The sequence below is a fragment of the Penaeus monodon genome, unplaced genomic scaffold (genome assembly GCF_015228065.2).
Source record: "Penaeus monodon isolate SGIC_2016 unplaced genomic scaffold, NSTDA_Pmon_1 PmonScaffold_726, whole genome shotgun sequence".
NCBI lineage: Eukaryota > Metazoa > Arthropoda > Malacostraca > Decapoda > Penaeidae > Penaeus > Penaeus monodon.
The window spans coordinates 33,682-39,171 of NW_023662394.1; the positions used below are offsets into that span (position 1 = coordinate 33,682).

At 38.7% G+C, this 5,490-nt stretch overlaps 2 pseudogenes; one reads left to right on the forward strand and one right to left on the reverse strand.

The window, feature by feature from the left end:
- Positions 1-1,434: 1,434 nt before the first annotated feature.
- LOC119571644 lies at positions 1,435-1,894 on the reverse strand (annotated as a pseudogene).
- A 57-nt stretch (positions 1,895-1,951) lies between these two features.
- Positions 1,952-2,513, forward strand: LOC119571643 (annotated as a pseudogene).
- Positions 2,514-5,490: the final 2,977 nt, after the last annotated feature.

Genomic DNA, 5,490 nt, shown 5'->3' on the forward strand with positions numbered 1-5,490 from the left:
ATATAATATATATAATATATCTATATAATACTACATACTACACACACATATATATATATTAATACTATATATATAAATATATAATTATTGATATATAATAGTAAAATGTATATATATACACACACATACATCCCTTCTCTCATATAATATATAAATATCTATATATAATATATATAATGTATATATATATACCTATATACATGTATACATATATATATATATATATACACACACACACATACACCCCTCTCACATGTATAAATCCATGGATATATATGTATAAGACAGACACACACACACACACACACACACACACACACACACACACAACACACACATATATATATATATATTGTATATAAATACTGTATATATATATATATACACATACAACACAACACTCTCTCTCTCTCTCTCATTTACGGATATATATTGCGTATATATGTATATATATGTATATATATATATAATATATTATAGTATATATAATATATATTGTTTGAAAATACTGTATATATACACACTCTCTCTCTCATTGTATATATATATATATATTGTGTGTGTGTGTGTGTATACTGTATATATATATACACACACACTCTCTCTCTTCATTATATGTATATTAATTGAATATATATATATATATAAATACTGTATATATATATACATACACACACCACACATACACTCTCTCATTCCATATCATATACATATATATACATATATATACCTATACACACACACAATATATATATATATATATATATATATATATATATATATTGCAATCAAGACCACACTAACACTAAACATTATCTTATGACTCACTTTGAGTAACAGAATAAACAAATGCCATGATCCAAGGTCTATCTACTAAATAAATAAATAAATATACCAGGAGTAGGAGGAGTAGTTGTAGTAGTAGTAGTAGTATGGCCTAGTGAACTACTATCCTGATTTGCACATTCCTTGAATAGGCGGGAAATGTGTTTTTCTTTCTAATACCATTGATATGGATAGTGTCATTATTCTTATGAGACTATGATTATCACAATGTTGGTAAGAATAAATGAACTTATAGGACAGTAATGGTACTGGTACTAGTAGTATGATTATCACAATGTTGATAATAATAAACATGTAGGACAGTAATGGTAGTAGTAGTACTATAATTATCACAAAGTTGGTAATAATAAATAAACTTATAGGACAGAATGGTAGTGGTGGCAGCAGTAGTAGCAGTAGTAGTAGTAGTAGTAGTAGTAGTAGTAGTAGTAGTACTAATACTACTACTAGTAGTACTAGTACTAGCAGGAAAGGTAGTGGTGGCAATTGGGTTACTAACGTCATTGTATATCTGCTTATCACGATCTGTGGCTCCTAAAGGAGCCGATGTTGTTCTAGGAGGCAAGTAAATCATTGCAACCTAGAGATTTACTTGGAAGAAGTGTACTTGGTGACGGCCTTAGTTCCCTCACTAACGGCGTGCTTAGCCAGTTCTCCGGGCAGCAACAACTGACAGCGGTCTGAATCTCCGGCTGGTGATGGTGGAACGCTTGTTGTAGTGTGCAAGGCGGGAAGCCTCAGCTGCAATGCGTTCAAAAATGTCATTCACGAAAGAGTTCATGATAGACATGGCCTTGGAGGAGATACCAGTGTCAGGGTGGACCTGCTTGAGCACCTTGTAGATGTAGATGCTGTAGCTCTCCTTCCTCCTGCGCTTCTTCTTCTTATCACCCTTGGTGATAGACTTTTGGGCCTTACCGGCCTTCTTGGCAGCCTTTCCGGAAGTTTTGGGTGGCATGATGTCAATCGTACTTACGGCACGAAGAATGAAGCTCCCCACTCACTTTTTCATTTTATTGTTCGACGCGCATGCCAGCCTCCGCGTACAGGACCACGACTACTGGCTCATCTGAGGTCCGTTCCACATGCCAGCCGTCGCAATCTGACTCAGTCAACCGGGGCCGCCTATAAAAGCTAAGCTCGACAAACAGCGATAAGGTTTATAAAGTACCTAACAAGCAAACATCATGTCTGGTCGTGGTAAGGGTGGTAAGGTAAAGGGCAAGTCAAAGTCCCGCTCCAGCAGGGCCGGCCTTCAGTCCCTGTTGGCAGAATTCACCGCCTTCTGCGTAAGGGCAACTACGCCGAGCGTGTGGGGAGCTGGTGCCCCCGTGTACCTGGCTGCCGTCATGGAATACCTGGCCGCTGAGGTCCTGGAATTGCAGGTAACGCCGCTCGTGGACAAAAAGAAGACCCGTTATCATCCCCGTCACTTGCAGCTTGCCATACGTAACGATGAAGAGCTAAAGCAAGCTGCTGTCTGGCGTCACCATTGCCCAGGGTGGTGTCTGCCTAACATCCAGGCTGTGCTCCTCCCCAAGAAGACCGAGAAGAAATAAACATTTTTCTTGGTTGTCCCATCTCAACATCGGCTCCTTTAGGAGCCACAGCATCTTCCTAATGAGAAAATTGACAAATCTATTATAATAATAAATGCCATACTCATAACACACACCATACATTTGTATTTATGACTGATATTAGTAGCAATAAATGTACATCTATTCATATACGATTACAGACACAAACGCATCATGTTTAGAGAGCAAAGGATACATTAAGTTAGAGACGAAACACATTCAATTGATTTCACACATCAAACATACATACATACATACATATATACATACAATCACAAGACCCCATATAACCATTACATTTTGGGTATATGTAAAGGCCACTGTAAGGCAATTTGTTGCACAATGTCTTACCTGACTGCACCTCATACATCTACATGTATACTTGTGTCAAGATCTCTATATATACACACACATACATATACATATAACATATTGTATGTGTATATATACACATATATATGAAAAAATGTATACACATATATATCTATATATGAATACATATATACACACACATATGTGTATGTTATGTATGTATATATATATAATATATATATATATAGAAGATGAGAGGATAGATGTGGATAGAAGATAGTAAGATGAGAGGATAAGAAGAGGATAAAAAAATAGATAGAAAATAGAAGAAGATATAATAATTGGATAGAAATGAGGGTAGAAAAGGATAGAAAAGATAGAAGATGAGAGGATAGAAGAGGATAGAAAAAGATAGAAGAGATAGATAGAAGGATAGAAGATAATGATGGATAGAAGATAGAAATGAAGGATAGAAGAGGATAGAAAAGATAGAAGATGAGAGGATTGAAAAAGAAAAAGATAGAAGAGAAGGTAGAAGAATAGGAAGAGGATAGATGTGGATGAGAAGAGATAGGATAGAAGAGAAGAAAAGTGATAGAAGAAGAAGAAGAGGATAAGGATAGAGGATAGGGAAGGAGGAGAAACAAGGGAAGGGAAGAGAATGGAGAGAAGGAGAGGAAGAGAAGGGAAACGAAGGGAAGGAAGAGAAGAAAGGAAGAGAAGAGAGAGGAAGAAGGAGAGAAGGAAGAGAGGGAAGAGGGAGGAGAGAAGAGGAAGGGAAAGGGAAGAGGAGGGAAGAGGGAGAGGAGGGAAGGAGAGAGAGAAAGGGAAAGGGAGAGGAGGGAAGAGGAGAGAGGAAGAGGAGAGAAGGAAGGGAAGGGAATGGGAGATGAGGGAAGAGGAGAGAAAGGAAGAAGAAGAGAAGTGAACGGAGGAGGAGTGGAAGAGGAGGAAGAGGAAGAGAAAGAAGAAAGAGGGGGGAGGAGGAGGAGGGAAGATAAGGGAAGAGGAAGAAGAGGAGGAAAGATGAGGGAAGAGAAGGGAGAAGGATTGATTAATTGATAGATTATTTTAAATTATCTGCCGCGTCAACAGCTAAGTTCATTAACGGTATTAGTTCAATAGAAATATTATAGTGTTTAAAACTTTAATAGTCTATCAATAAATATTCTACAAATAACAATAAAATAAAATTTTAAAAAAAAGCAGAAAATGTAATGCTAAGGGAGGAGGAGGAAAGGGAAGACAAGGAGAGGATAGAAGAGGAGAGGAGGGAAGAGGATAGAAGAGGAGGGAAGAGAAGGGAGGAGGGAAGGAAGAAGAGGGAAGGGAAGGAAGAGGAGGAGAGAGAAGGGGGAGAGGAGAGGAGAGGAGAGAGAGAGGAGAGGGAGAGGAGGAGGAGAGGGAGGACAAGGGAAACCCCCTACAACACACTCCTTGTCTCACATACACTACTGTAAACACATCAACAAAATATATTCATACCTACATAGTAACTACTTATTAAAAACTGCGGCTTGTTATTACTTACCTGATCCATCATGCAGAGGAACTTCTGGTTTCGAATGATTTGGCGCGGTTGACATCAGGGTTGGGAATGGGGCATACCGAAACGGTGGATACAGCGCCAATGACACGCACGACACGTTTTTGCTTTCATTATTCGTATAAATGATAAGAGACAGAGACAGAGAGAAAGAGAGAGACGCACACAGACAGACAAAGACAACAGAGAGAGAGAGAGAGAGAGAGAGAGAGAGAGAGAGAGAGAGAGAGAGAGAGAGAGAGAGAGAGAGAAGAGAGAGAGAGAGACGAGACAAAGACACAGACAGAAAGAAAGAGAGAAAGACACAGACAGAGAAAGACACACAGGCAGACATAGAGAGAGAGGCGAGACACAAGACTGAGAGAGAGAACCGAGAAGAGAGAAGAGAAGACAGAGACGACGAAGAGAGAGACGAGAGAGAAGAGAGAGAGGGACAAGACACAGACACAGAACAGACAAAGGAATCAAGACAGAGTGAATAATTAACATAAGAACTGGAGTCACGTGCGAGGATGAAAAGTAGAAAAGGAGGGGAAAACAATATAGATATTATGAAGCGAACGAAAAGAACAAGGGTAAGTGAAAGCCATGAAGGAAATGCTTAGCTTTAAATGAAAAGAAGGAGGCGACCCGTATGAAATAGAAATTAATCAATTATATGGGTATAAAATGTATAGAAAAAGCACTTGTACTTATCTTAACTGAAGCAAAGAGTCCATCTCCATGGAAACTGCGTTTCAATGTATTATTTCGCCCGTTCGGATGTGTCACTAAAATATAACGCAGCAACACAGAGAGACACACTACGCTCACGCTCCAACTGTGAATGATAAGCAGGCTGGCGAGCATGGAGAAACGCGGACGGATGGATGGATGAGATGGAGGGCACCGTTTCCGATGACAGTTCACGAAAGCGCACTGATTGGCGCAACGCGAGCGAACTTGACGCTCATTGGCATCGACGAAAGAAAACCGATTGTCATGCTGCGAGCAAACACAACTTAAACGCTATGGATGTGTCAGAGACAAACTGGCGAAAGAACAATATTTTCAACAAAATGCTTTAATGAATACGTTATTACATGTTATATATAAACAGTATACAAAATGATCAAAATGATTGTGTAATAAATTGTCAAATACAAATATGAAACCATTCATTAAGATAGACAAATAACCAGATGGAACGAGAAATAACGGAATAGA